Source organism: Hypanus sabinus, chromosome 9 (assembly GCF_030144855.1).
Source record: "Hypanus sabinus isolate sHypSab1 chromosome 9, sHypSab1.hap1, whole genome shotgun sequence".
NCBI lineage: Eukaryota > Metazoa > Chordata > Chondrichthyes > Myliobatiformes > Dasyatidae > Hypanus > Hypanus sabinus.
The window spans coordinates 47,521,982-47,537,830 of NC_082714.1; positions in this window are offsets into that span (position 1 = coordinate 47,521,982).

A 15,849-nucleotide genomic window follows, 5' to 3' on the forward strand; every position below is an offset into this window, starting at 1 on the left:
ACTTCAATCACTGCTACCTCCTCAGGCAGCTGCACTACTTTTAACAGCTTCTGACTGTGCTTGGCCCCTACTCTTGGGACCTCCTGACATGATTCCCACACATGTTTGGGGCTGCTGTCTGTGGGCCATGTTAGCTGTTTTACAGCATCACACGTTTGCTGTCCCTGTCTTAGACCATAAGCTATACGAGCAGGATTAGGATGTTTGGCCATTGAGTCTGCTCTGCTATTTCATCATGGCTGATCCAATTTTCCTCTCAGAACTAATCTTCTGCCTTTTTCCCATATCCCATCATGCCCTGATCAATCAAGGATCTATCAACATCTACCTTAAATATACATAAAGACTTGGCCTCCACAACTGCCTGTGGCAAAGAATTCCACAGATTCATCGCTCTCTGGCTACAGAAATTCCTCCTCATCTCTGTTCTAAAAGGACACCCATCTATTCTGAGGCTGTGTCATTTAGTCTTGGACTATCCCACCAGAGAAAACATCCTCTTCACATCCACTCTATCAAGGCCTTTCACCATTCATTAGGTTTCAATGAGCTCACCCCTCATTCTTCTGAATTCTAGTGACTACAAGCCCAAAGCCATCAAATGTTCTTCATATGGCAAACCATTCAATCCTGGAATCATTTTTGTGAACCTCCTTTGAACCTTCTCCAGTGTCAGCACATCCTTTCTAAGACGAGGGGCCAAAAACTGCTCACAATACTCCAAGTGAGGCCTCGCCAGTGCTTTATAAAGTCTCAAGATTACATCCTTGTTTTTATATTCTAGTCCTCTTGTAATTAATGCTAATATCGCATTTGCCTTCCTCACCACAAACTCAACCTGAAACGTAACCTTTCAGGAATCATGCACAAGCACTCGCAAGTCCCTTTGCACCTCATTTTTTTTGTATGTTCTCTCCATTTAGAAAATAGTTAACCATTTCATTTCTTCTACCAAAGTGCATGCAGTACACTACACAACACTGTATTCCATCTGCCACTTCTTCACCCTTTCTCTTAATCGGTCCAATTCCTTCTGTAGCCCCTCTACTTCCTCAAGACTACTTATCTCTCCAACTACATATCTTCATATCATATGCAAACTTTGCAAAAAGCCATCAATTACATAATCCAAATCATTTACATATAATATAAAAAGAATTGGCCCGAGCACAGCTGTTGTGGAACACCAATCATCACCAGTAGCCAATCAGAAAAGGCTCCTTTTATTCCCACTCTTTGCTTCCTGTCAATCAGCCACTGCTTTATCCTTGTTAGAATCTTTCCTGTAATACCATGGGCTCATGGCTTGTTAAGCAGCCTCACGTGTGGCACCTTGTCAAAGGCCTTCTGGAAATCCAAGTACATAACATTAATTGATCTTCCTTTTTCTATCCTTCTGCTTTTACTGAGTCTATGATAGCACTTGTCTTACTCAGTGTGTCTATCCCTCGGATGGTACCTTCATTGTTTGGGCACACCCAAAAATCTACAGAAAGTTGAATTCCCTCAATCAGAAGTATCTGGACTGACTTCTCTGCCCTCACTATTTCACCTCCTGCACTGGTAACATAAATCGCCTCTCCAGTCATGGACCGGGGTAGATCAGTTATCGATACTGATGACCCCATGTCCGCTAACGTTTCACATTCCTGGCCCTCTAATAAACTTCTTGTGTACACCTATGGATGACCACCACTGGTAATAGAGGTGGCTGACCACACCAGCTCTATAATCTGATCAGCAGTCAAATCGGAAAGAGAGGACACTGCAGTGGATTCTGCCTACTTTGGTGAGTGACTTGAACACTTTGCTCTCTTTTCAGGACACCGCCTCCAATCCTGGCCCAGAAGCCATAGCTGTAACAAATCATCATCTTCACCTTCCCGTGTCTACTCCTGCAGCTCTGTGCTATGTGCTCCAGCCGCTGGCACACAAAACAAGTTTTCTGTGATATTGCAGCAGCTACGTTCACTACAGCTACTTTACAATTTCTCTTCCCCCCTCTCTGGTCTTTTTCACTGGCCCATGATACTATCACAGAGTAGGTCCATCCAACCTCTATCCTCAGGTCTAAAGCTTCCTGATGGGCTGACTCAGGCCTTCCTTCAGCATCTTCAGGAACACTGGGTCATCCCTCCCTGGGTTATCTGATCTTGAATACTCCTCATACGCTTGATATTTATGCTCTGCATATTCCATGACAGGCTCATCAGCTCTGAACCACTGACATTATTGTTCCCCAGTTACTCTCATCTCCCCTTAGTCGCTGCCTCACTTACCCTTTAAAGAAGTGATAACCCTCTTCATTGCTGGCATTCCCGGTAGTTGTCCATCTACCATCCTACACCCCCTGGGCCATACCGTCCGACATATTCCTTGTGCACTTCATGTTTATTAACACATGTATATCTTTAGGGTGCATTTGGTGAATTTCAATCATTTCCTTGAGATTGCACCAGAATTCTGTATTCTAGCAGAATACAGGTTGTATTCTGCTCAGCTGGCTCAGGTTGTCAGTGTTCTTGACCTGATGTTGCCTAACCTCATTCAGTGACATCCCTACAGATATGTCTGGGTATAATCCCTTCCTCAAATATCTCCACACTAACTCCCACACTACACAAAATATAAAGGATGGATAAAAATTAAACAGTACATAATTAAAACCACAGAGTTCCTACTCTGCAAATGCCCACTTATGTGTGTCTGAACTCAATGTGTGTTTGTATTTCTTTGCACTTAAAAACTGTTTTTCACACACACACACACACACACACACACACACACACACACACACACACACACACACACACACACACACACACACACACACACACACACACACACACACACACACACACACACACACACACACACACACACACACACACACACCAGTTTCCTGACTCCACTGTCATCCTGAACGGAAGGTAACCACCCTTTGCAACTGGTGGCCCAGTCTCACTAAATTAGTCTCTTGCACAAACACACAAGCACGCACGCACACCACACTACTTTTATATCTACTGGTTGAGCTCTCTGCTGTATTCATAATACTTTGTGATCCTGTGGTCAGTGACCTGAACTGAACCCAGTGTGAGGGTTAATTTTGAAAATACTCACCCACTTAGACCGTTGAGACCCCTGGCCATACAATTGGTCACGAATGTATCCCGCATGAATCCCCAACTGTTGTAACTTGAACAAAGTCACAGGAAAGGCATTGAAGCTCGTGGGTATAGAAGTATTTTATTTAACAAAATGAGACACTCTTGGAGGAAGAGGCCCATTCAACCCAATATCACACAATCAACGATAACAGCAGGACAATTCTATGGTTAAAATGCTTCCTTTGAATTACATATATTTTTCACACATCTCCTTCTTTGTACCCACACTCTAAACACCCAAAATGAATATTAATCAGCAATGCCTGGTTTTCAATCAACTGGTGTCCACTGCCCCAGGAAAACTATTATTCAGAGTTGCATTTTTAATTTAATCTACAATCCACATTCATGTCAGAAGAATGGCTGCTGTTGAACTTAAAATTTGTTAAATGCCCTAACTCTACAGTCCATGTTGTCCAGGTACAGTATATCCTGTTCACTAAAAGGATGATTAATTCATTTATGACCTCATGTTTGTCTACTTTCTACTATCAGTTACAAATAATAAGTGTGTGGGAATAAACTGTTCATTGATGTTCAGTTGGGCAACCACCATATCTCTTCACAGCCTTGAATAAAAACAAACAGGAGCTGAATATCAGATGCAAAATGAACTGAATTACTTTGATATTGTAGCTGCTTTTCATCAAATGTGGTTTCAGTGAACCCTTTTAAAAGTTGGGTCAGTAGAAACCCGAGGATGGTGATATTGTGCACAAAGGAAGACGGAATGGAGGTCGATTACCCTGATGACCAGTGCAAGGAAAACAATACTGTATTGCCGTTGTTTGGTGTGTGACCAGCTTCTCAATTCACCACATGTCTCCAACAGCTAACAGCACACATCTGGAGGGGAATGGAACTCTCTACTTGCCATAGATAAATAGTTATAATGATGATGATGATGGCATCTGTTAGTCTTGGGAGACCATGGATCTGCACCTGGAAAGTCTTGCTTCAGTCCGAGTTGGTAGAACAGCATCTGTTGTGGCTGTAGAGGCCCACACAGGAGCAACAGTCTCGGCTGCAGCGACTGCACTTAAAGGCACTCTCCTCCGGCTTTGTCTGAATAGCATTCAGTTTTTATCAAAAGCTTGCTTGGTACGTACCCCATTTACTAATTCTACTGTAGCAGGAAGTAACTACATGAGTAATTAATGTTACACGGTAGCAGCAGTTGTAGAATTTACCAGATCTCCTGCAGTTTAGAACCTGAACGTCTATCTGCCCTGAGCTGTACCGAAGTTGTGAACGTGGATTGAGTTTGGGTCAGGTTGCTTTGAGCCATGCCCTTCTGATGAGGTTCAGTAGTTTATTCAGGTCAGAGTCTCTCAAAGAGTTGACCTGCATATGTTTGCAATGGGAGCTGTATAACTCATCTCCTTCTACCATAGGCCACAAACATATCAATCACCCATCTGTGGACTCTTTCTGGAGGCCCAAGATCCGTATGCTCCATGACCGCTGGACTAAGTGTGTAAATGTAGGAGAGGACTATGTTGAAAAATAAATGTGCTAGGTTTTTAAAAATTGACTCCTTCTACCTTAGGCCACAAACATATTAATCACCCCTTGCATGTACTCTGACAATAAATTTTACTTTGGACCTTATTTAATATATACATGTGTGCATTTATGTGTGTGTGTATAGATATACATATATAGTAATTCACAAGTTTTTTCTTCTCTATTATTATGTATTGTTACATTGTACTCCTGCAGCAAAGTCCACAAATTTCATGACGTGTGCCAGTGATATTAATTCTGATTCTGAACGAAAAGTTTCTTTCTGTGCTCCGAGATTCTCAGTGTATGCTTTCAACAAAGCATTTACAAAGTGAACAATGAAGTTTCTCATCTTGTATTTCCTCAATCACATTGAGCTTTTCCCTATCAATTGAAATATTGTTTGTTCCTACTCATTTTGATATTTCAACACCTGCTGTTTACACCAGTATTGCCCTGCAATTGCTCACAGCTCATACTTCTAAACAGGCCTGTTAAACAGCTGAAAATTACAAAGATCTAGGTACAGAATTTGCGAAATGTTAAGCACATTTCTGTTGAGACGTATTGTCTTATTCCAGTTTGCAAATGCCATATAATATGCCCCTTCTGAGAAAAGCCGTTAAGTATTTTTTGATGATGGGATTAGAAGCCTTCCCAAATGCATTACTTATTTTTTAAAATAATGATTGTTTAAAATATATTGAAGTGCAAGTTTGTTTCCTTAAATAATTAATAAATAAGAGACCCATCTCCATAAGAACATGTAAGAAACATGTCTTTTACGAAAATATCACGTCTATTCCCTACCACAATCTTAATCTCAAAACTTTATCATTTATGAACACAGGAAAAAGTTGTTCATTTACAATTGCAGTTATTATTTTGAGTCCTTTAATGTTTTCTACACAATCTTCATTTCGCTTGTATCATATTTTAATTTCCTTCCTCTGTTCATTTTTATTTAAGAAAATCTGAAAGTTCAAATTTTATAGTTGGATTTGATAGGAAAAAAATCGTATGCACAAATCAAGTTAATTCTTTAGGAATCTTATACACAATCTCTGTCTTTCCTCATCTGTTCAAACATTAAAAAGATGTGGAGCTTCTGCAGTAATGTTACCAAGTTAAAGATGTATGGTCTAGGCACAGCAACTTACTTCAGTTTAAATCTACCTTTTAAATTTACTCCTCATCTTTTTTCCTCCAGTCCTGATGAAGGGTTTTGGTCCAAAACGTCAAAATGTACCCTTTCCCATAGACGCTGCCTGGCCGGCTGAGTTACTCCAGTATTTTGTGTGCGTTGATTGGTTTTTACTGGTTTTCCCCACCATGCTGTCACAAGGTGGCGCTCTTTATCCAGATAATGAAGGTTGAGGTGCCTTGGTACCGTTTGCAACACCCAGTCAAAGATACGGGTTTGATGGCTTTTTTGTGTATCATTCCACAAAAGAGATCACACTGTGGTAAGTGAGGTTTTTAAAAAATGCTTAACAGGAAGGGAAATACAGCCAAAAGAAAGGATGTTAAAAGGAGTGGGAAATTTTAAAATGGAAAAAAAAAAGTGACAGTAATGAGGGCACAAAGTCCGGCTGATTTCAGAAAGCAGGGAAAGCATATGTTATAGTGATACGGATTTGTTCAGTGCCAATTGAAATAGTTTATGGTTTAAAGCTGTCAGAAAAAAAGGAAATAAATCAAAAGGAATTTATCTTGGAATGTAAACTAAGCAGAAATACCGACCACTGAGTCAGGTTTAATAATACTGGCAGAGATGTGAGATTTGTTTTGTGGCAGCAGTATATTGCAATATATAATAATTAAAAACTATGCATTATAATACAAAATATACATTTTAAAATAAATTTAAAAAGAAGAGCAAAAAAGAAAAAAAATAGAGAGGTAGTGTGTGTGGGTTCATTGTCCATTCAGAAATCTGATGGCAGAGTGGAAGAAGCTGTTCCCAAAGTGTGTGTGTGTGTGTGTGTGTGTGTGTTTTCAGATCCTCCTCTTTAATGATAGTGATTAGAAGTGGAAACGTCCTGGGTGATGGTTGCTTAATGATGGATGGCTTCAGTGGACATGCTTTAGCTGTTAATAGATTATAAGCAGAATGTGATGCCAACATTCCAAAAAGATAGGAAGTCTGAGAGGAATTGGGGTAACTACAGTTATACTTGCATCCCAATGACTGTCTGGTAAAGTTGAACTTAATATGAATGCTATCAAGCAAGGGAGATGTGAGATGAAAGATTCTGTGTGTGTGACCAAGTTGTCTTTAAGGAAGTGATACGCAAAAGTGGATTGTAGTAGGAAGTGTAAGAAAGGCAAATATAGGGGATTGGACTAATTTGCAGGTGTAGATTCAAGGCCCATTGCTTCAAACTGGAAATAACTAAATGGGTGTTTTTCACCCAAAGAGAAAGTAACTCCTGGAACAGAATCAACAGAGTAAGGTAACCAGAAATCAGTTTGCAACCAAGTGCATTACATGATGCATGAGCCTCATGGTTATTGTTTGTGCTGACCCAACTAATTTGCGGGCTTTGGACTACTTGGATTTGTTGTCTTTACAGTATCTTCCTTAAGAAAATGAACACAATAAAATTGTGAAATTGCCATTATAATTGGTGGACCCAAGCCCTAGGATGAACCTCCTAGCAGTGGCACACTTCAAAGTTTATAAGATTTTTAGAATTTTGTGACATTACATATTATTTATTTATTTATTGAGATATAACAGGGAATAGGCCCTGCTGACCCTTTGAGCCATGCCACCCAGCAATCCCCCGATTTAATCCTAGCCTAATCACAGGACAATTCACAATGGCCAATTAATCCACCAACTGGTACGCCTTTGGACTGTGGGAGGAAACATGCTATCGTAGAGACAGAAATATGGGAAGAGGGGGTGGGGTGGCCCTGTTGGTGAGGAATGAGATTCAGTCCTTAGCAAGAGGTGACTTGGGAACAGGGGAAGTAGAGTCTGTGTGGATTGAGCTGAGGAACAGTAAGGGTAAAAAGACCCTAATGGGTGTTGTGTACAGGCCCCCAAACAGTAGCGTGGATATTGGGTACAAGTTGATTAGGGAGTTAACATTGGCATGTGCTAAAGGTAATGCAGTCGTTATGGGAGATTTCAACATGCAGGTGAACTGGGAGAATCAGGTAAGTGCTGGACCCCAGGATAGGGAGTTTGTGGAGTGTCTAAGGGATGTATTTTTGGAACAGCTTGTGCTTGAGCCAACCAGGAACGAGGCTATTTTGGACTTGGTGATGTGTAATGAACAGGAATTGATAAGTGATCTTGAAGTAAAGGAGCCATTAGGAAATAGTGATCATGACATGATAAGTTTTTATCTACAATTTGAGAGGGATAAGGGCAGATCAGAGGTGTCAGTGTTGCAATTAAATAAAGGAGACTACGGAGCCATGAGGGATGAGCTGGCCAAAGTTAAATGGGCGGATGCTCTGGCAGGAAAGACAGTGGATCAGCAGTGGCAGATATTCTTGGGGATAATACAAAAGATGCAAAAGCAGTTCATTCCAATGAGAAGGAAGGATTCAAAGGGGGGAAGAGGCCACAGTGGTTGACAAAGGAAGTCAGAGATTGTATAGCATTAAAGAAAAAGAAGTATGACAGGGCTAAGATGAGTGGGAATACAGATGATTGGGAAAGTTTTAATGAACAGCAGATCTTAACTAAAAAAGCAATACGGAGAGAAAAAATCAGGTATGAGCTCAGTCTAGCCAGGAATATAAAAGGGGATAGCAAAAGCCTTTTTAGCTATGTGAAGAGAAAGAAGATAGTTAAGAACAATGTTGGGCCCTTGAAGAATGAATTGGGAGAAATTGTTATGGGAAACAGGGAAATGGCAACAGAATTTAATGCGTACTTTAGATCTGTCTTCACAAGGGAGGACACAAGCAATCTCCCAGATGTATGGATGGGCCAGGGTCATAAGATATCAGAGGAATTGAGACAGATTGACATTAGGAAAGAAACTGTGATGAGTAGACTGGTAGGACTGAAGGCTAATAAATCCCCGGGTCCAGATGGTCTGCATCTGAGGGTTCTAAAAGAGGTGGCTCAGGAAATTGCGGATGCATTGGTAATCATTTTCCAATGTTCCTTAGATTCAGGATCAGTTCCTGAAGATTGGAGAGTGGCTAATGTTATCCCACTTTTCAAGAAGGGAGGGAAGGAGAAAACGGAGAACTATCGCCCTGTTAGCCTAACGTCAGTCGTGGGGAAGATGCTTGAGTCCATTATTAAGGACGAAATAGTGGCACATCTTGATGGCAGAAATAGGATTAGGCCGAGCCAGCATGGATTTACCAAGGGCAAATCATGCTTGACTAATCTGTTGGAGTTTTTTGAGGGTGTAACAAGGATGTTAGACGAGGGTAAGCCAGTGGATGTTGTGTACCTAGAATTTCAGAAGGCATTCGATAAGGTGCCACATAGGAGATTGGTGAGTAAAATCAGAGCTCATGGCATTGGGGGCAGGGTTTCAACATGGATAGAAAACTGGTTGGCAGATAGAAAGCAAAGGGTAGCAGTGAATGGGTGTTTCTCGGACTGGCTGGAGGTGACTAATGGGGTACCACAGGGCTCTGTATTGGGACCACAGCTCTTTATGATTTATGTCAACGATTTAGATGAGGGCATTGAAAATTATATCAGCAAGTTTGCTGACGATACTAAACTGGGTGGCAGTGTGACATGCGAAGAGGATGTTAGGAGAATACAGGGAGACTTGGATAGGCTGGGTGAGTGGGCAGATACTTGGCAGATGTCATTCAATGTGAATAAATGTGAAGTTATCCACTTTGGAAGCAGGAACAAGAGGGCAGAGTATTGTCTGAACGGTGTAGAGTTAGGTAAGGGAGAAATGCAAAGAGACCTAGGAGTCCTAGTTCACCAGTCAATGAAGGTGAATGAGCAAGTGCAACAGGCAGTGAAGAGGGCAAATGGAATGTTGGCCTTTGTTACAAGGGAAAATGAGTACAAGAGCAAGGATGTCCTTTTGCATTTGTACAGGGCCCTGGTGAGACCACACCTGGAATATTGTGTACAGTTTTGGTCTCCAGGTTTAAGGAAGGACATTCTGGCAATTGAGGAAGTGCAGCGTAGATTCACTAGGTTGATTCCTGGGATGGCAGGGCTGTCTTACGCAGAGAGATTGGAGAGATTGGGCTTGTACACGCTGGAATTGAGGAGATTGAGAGGGGATCTGATTGAAACGTTTAAGATAATTAAAGGATTTGATAGGATTGAGGCAGGAAATATGTTCCAGATGTTGGGAGAGTCCAGTACCAGAGGGCATGGATTGAGAATAAGAGGTCAGTTATTTAAAACAGAGTTGAGGAAGAGCTTCTTCTCCCAGAGAGTTGTGGAGGTGTGGAATGCACTGCCTCGGAAGACGGTGGAGGCCAATTCTCTGGATGCTTTCAAGAAGGAGCTAGATAGATATCTGATGGATAGGGGAATCAAGGGATATGGGGACAAGGCAGGGACTGGGTATTGATAGTGAATGATCAGCCATGATCTCAGAATGGTGGTGCAGACTCGAGGGGCCGAATGATCTACTTCTGCACCTATTGTCTATTGTCTATTGAAACTTGCGTGGTCACGGGGAGAACGTGCAAACTGGAGATGAACCAGGGTCACTGGTACTGTAAAATGTAGTGCTAACCACTATATTACTGTGCTGCCCAAAGCCCAAAAAGAATTTTTAATCTAAGTATCACATTTATGAGGTCAAGTTACAATATAGCCATCTGCAAATCTAATCAAAATACTGAATTTTTTTACATGTTGGTAATAGCAGGTTAAGCAGAGGCTTCATATGGTATTAACATTTCCAGTTGACTAGTTTTCATCACAACAGATCGATTAATATATAAACGAAGGAGAAAGAATAATTCTGGTGTCTAATCTGTCCACTGCAATAACACTTTGATAGTCCAGCACCCTTGGGATTCTGGATTAACAGATTATCCAGACAAATGAATGTTACACACATTAATACCCACACACACTTGTATGCTATACAGTAGTAACAATATTTTACACACAGTGGGGAATATGCAAGCACCCCAGCCCCAACACTGGCTGCAAATCTACCAACATTTTAGACTCCTAAGGCTCTAGACCCTACCCCTGGCCCCAGCCACAAGTTGAACACTCAGCCATTGCTGCACACCCTGTTTGCATACGGAATCCCTGGTTCGGATTCCAGACAAACTGAGTAACCATGTTGCTGAAACAACAAGACTTCTGACAATCAGGGTTTGACTAATATTCATTCCCAGGACTGCTGAGTCTTACCTACAGTTTTATTTCGAATTTCCAGCTCTGCAATTATAGTGTAATTAGCTTTTTTATTCATCTGTGCTGCAGGGCTAGGGATGTGGCTGATTCTGTCAAAAAAACCCCCATAAATTCCACCTTCCTCTTACAAAAGTAATTTTTCAAAATACTCACCAGTGAAAGTCCTTGTTAGAGGGGTTAGGACCCTGTGCTGATTTTCATTGTGTGTAATCAGCTTCAGGATTTAATGTCTGTCCAGTGAAGCTTGCTGGACAAACCTAAGTATCAATTAGCAAGAAACAGATATAAAATCAATTGAAACGTCCACTTCAAATGGCTCCAGGATGAATTGGGTATAAGGTGTCTGAGTGAGCTGGTACACTACAGGACCAGAAAGGCATTGTTAATCTCGCATTGTGATTTATTTTTCTCCTTCTCAGATGGTGGAATTAAAAATGCTCATATAAAACTTCAAGCTCAGAGTCTTATTAAACATTCTGACTTGGTAGTGATTTTTCTTCAATGGCTGACCACATTTTAATCAAAATTTGACAGTAGATGGATATTCTTCATTGAATCTAGATGTGTGGTCAGCTGACAACAATAAATTAACCGGCCGAGGAAGGTGATACCTCACCTGACTGTAGCACTAAGGTAAAATCAATGCAAAAGAAATTACTAAAGCATTCAAACAAAACTGTAACATTTAAACATAAATTGGCCTCTCACTTGTATGTGGTTGCACTAGAAGAGGGTACAATAGTTTGCATGATTGCGCCAATGTTATTTCTTGGTGTCACAGGCCAAGGTCATTGTATTTAACTTATCATGCAAAGTGCACCATAGGTATTGATATTAATGAGCAGAGCCTAGATAATCCAATAGAAGAAAATAAATGCACTTTACCACTTTATCAGCAGCAATAGCTACATAAAACCCACATATTGAACATAAATATTATAAATTCAGAAACATGATTTTTTTGAATGTCTGATTACATTTAAAACTACTCCACATGCTGCAGGTGCAGACAGTTTAGGTCCCAAGGCGATAAGGTTTAGTTAGATGACCAAAGTTCCTTTAGGAGCAGCCATTGAGAGGATGAACAGGAATCTTCATTTTATGAGCCCTATTCCCACCTTGATTCTGCTTTTAAAATCTAGTAAGGATTTTCAACACCATCACAGGAAGATAGGTGGTGTATTCCTTCATGTTAGTTTATCTTGTTGATTGGTCCATTTCTCCTGCAGGTTCTGATTTGTATAATGCACCGTAATTTAGGACATTTATCTATCTGAAAAATATCACAGCAAGAACGATTCTGATCTTTTGAAATTTCCAGCAGGAAATTTGATTGTCTTGATTGACAGTCAAGTGCAGCTAAACTTGATAAATTTCCTTTTTCGTGTACCAGGCACAGAAATCAGCTAACAAGTCATAGGCACAGTTCACCAGGCAATACCTTACTAATAAATTTCTTCTGGCACCTTGCTGTACCCAAACAATGTCCTTATCTAAAACACGTTAGTATTTCTGGCAAGTATGTCAAAAAAAACGAAAGACAGGTTGTAAAGGTAAAGTCATACTTATCAGTTCTTTTGTTAAGCTTGATGTGCACTGTTCTCCTAAGGTCATGGTAACCTCTTTTATTATGAGGGAGTGAGAAGCAGTGTCCTTTTGGCTTAAACCTGTGAGTTCTCAACATGTTCCATTATATGCCATTCTGACCTAGGCTCCTACAAGTGGTGTACTTTATTCATTTGTCACTGAGGAGCCTAGTAATAAATCTCACCAGTCTAAATACACTGACATTTATTTCTGTCTGATACTACACCAGTGGCAGATGTTATATTGCTGCTGTACTCCCCTTGTTCTCAGGCTACATTCACTAAAGCAACCTGATACCTTTTTCTGTTCAGTCACCTGTCTATGACAGCTGATACTTTGCTAGTTCATGTCAGATATCATGATGATTTTAAATTCCCTTGGCAGTAGCTGTAACTTTGCTGTGCAGTTGATTAACATGAAGACTTTTTCAGAGACCTTAATTTAATTGAAGGAATTTGCATAATTAAAAAAAATAAGTAATTTATACCAACCAAACACAATAGCATTAGTACTTAACTAATTTATATAATATTTTTAAAACATTTATTAATGTTATCTATAGCATATAAATAACATTTTCATTTTCCAAGTTTCATATGCAAACACAAACTATAACTTTTTAAGAGTTAGTACAATAATTTTAAGATGAGCAGTGATTTTCTTTTGGAGAAGAGTGTGAAATTTTGATTCTTTATTTAATATTCCTGAAAACGCTTTTCTTGTTCATTGTAATGACTCAAACTGCAAAGCAGTTTAATACGTAATTGTCATAAATAATATATTAACTTTCAATGTGCAAGAGCATTTAATGTGTTTTATACAGAAAAATAAATGGAAATGCAAAGTTGATTTAAGCAATGGAATAAAATAAAAACAACAATATTTAAGTTAGGGGAATGGAGTATTTGTGACAAATTTGTGCAAGTGTCAATTGGGCCAATAATTTCAGCGTGTGTAGATTTGGATTTTGTTAGATAGAGGAAATTAAAGTTATTGAAAATGAACAAGAAACAGGGGAATGGGAGCTGACCACTGGTAAAAGAAAGACGTATTCATGAGCTGTGCTTCACAACCTTGAAGCCTCAAAGTGTTTTCCAGTCAATGAAGTAGATGAATCAGTACAAATGGTTGTGATAATAGCCGGGTCATGTGTTTCTATGAGGCTTATTGAATATTATCCAGGATTATTTCTCTTCTTTTATTTTAAGTAGAGATGACAGATTTTTATATCGAGGACCTCGGTTTAACATTGCATTTGAAAGGGAGTCTTTTCTACAATGCTTTACCATGACAAGCAGCCGAGGAAGAGATCATCGCCTTCGTTAATATTTGAATGAAAGGAGATGTAAACTATGTGGAGAACTTCAGTCAATTACTTTAGTAGGGTATTGTTTCATCAGAGTCTGCAGTGATACAGTACATTAGTTCTATCCATCATTAAACTAAGGGTGATTCACAAATGATTCACTAGACTTGTTAGAACTACTTAAGCTTCAATGAACATTCTGATTTTGGTTCAGCACATACAAAATGATGAAGGAACTCAGCAAGTCAGGCAGCAACTGTGGAGAGAAATAATCAATTGATGTTTCGGAGGTTCACCGGCATTTTGTGCCAGTTGCTCAAGATTTCCAGCATCTGTAGAAACTCTTCTGTTCTTCTTTTAGTTCAAACACTTTACCTGTTTATTCGCAGTGTGATTCTTACTCTTATCCCTGCTACCCAAATAGTCAATTATACCACAGAATTAACCATGAAAACCAAGATCAAAGTTTTTAAAAATATACCTAAAGTGCCTTTAAGTTGTAAATGGATATACAAATTGAATCAAGACAAGTAAACAAAACTAGAAAATAATCAATATTTTAAACTTGAGATATTTATCTAAAGCATAGGATGGGCATTTAAAGCACTACAGTTTTGGTAATGCTTAAAATATTTTTCTCTGCAAAATGCCTGAGAAAACTGGCTGACTGACAACTTTGTTCTTCAGCCTGTCACAGAAAGGGCATTCTCTCCCGTTCTGCAAACACTTAAAAACCTCTCTTCTTCAGAAAAATGGTTCGGCACAGCAAAGAAGGGCCAAAAGGCCTGTTTCTGTGCTGTAATGTTCTATGGTTCAGTTCTGATGAAGGTTCCCATGTCCTCTTTTTCTCCCCCATGGATGCTGCTTGATACCAGGAATGCTTCCAGCAATTTCTTCATTTGTTCATCTTCTAAAATATTGTCTTGAGTAATATAAAGCAAAACAGCTCGAAACTTGGTGGTGGATGGGCAGTGGGATACTAACATGTTAATGTTCTATCTTGGTCATGGTAATATCAACAGCAGCAATAGCTGCTGGGTAATGGATGGTGAATGGAAAGGAGAAGCTATCAGCGGTGGGAAACCTAGCCGCTCTTGACTCGTCCCTCGACACATGGTGGGGAAAGGGGGGTACATGGGCAAAGCACAGTGAATTTTTCCTCCCTCCAGCCCCAAATCTGCTCTTTTTCTTAACTGCTGGATAAGCAACAATGTCTTCCCACTTAAATTTACAATCTCTTCAATGTGTTTCTAGTAGCTTTGGACAAGCGGCCATCAGCTTCCAAACGTCTTGAGGTTTGTTAATAACCTGAATGATTTTAATTAGCCACCCACCAGAATTCCGGCAGGTCAAACAGTGCGTCCGATACATTTTCTGATGGAAAACAGTACAGGTTACCTCCACAAGATGGCACTCTAGGCAGTTATGTGAGTGTTAGACTACATTGTTACGAAAACACGCGTAAAAATGAAAAAAAGGACTTTGTCGAGACCTTTTACACAATATTGTAAACATTCCGTAGAAACCCTTGACTATAACAATATTCCAGCCGTGATTAATTTGAAAAATTATTTGAAATGTGACACACAGATAACTTGACATTGAAATGTCTAAATAATGAAAAACGGAATTATTAAGAATCGCTTTTTATTTGTTTTGACAAGCTAGTGCCTGAATTAAATGGTTGCTTGCAAACACATCCATTTGGATGTATGTGACAGCAGTGATATAAGCTCATTTTCCGTTTACTCTCCCAAAGGAAGAAAAGAATTGCAAAATCTGCTTGCCTGCTGAATCTGCCCCTTGAGCCTGTAATTTTGCCTGTTTTAAAAATTAGACTTCACTTAATGGAATTTTAGAATCTCCAACCAAACTCAAAACACCTGCATCTTATGAAATACTAAGTAATGTTAAAGGAATGTTTGAAATTGTAAAAACTAATT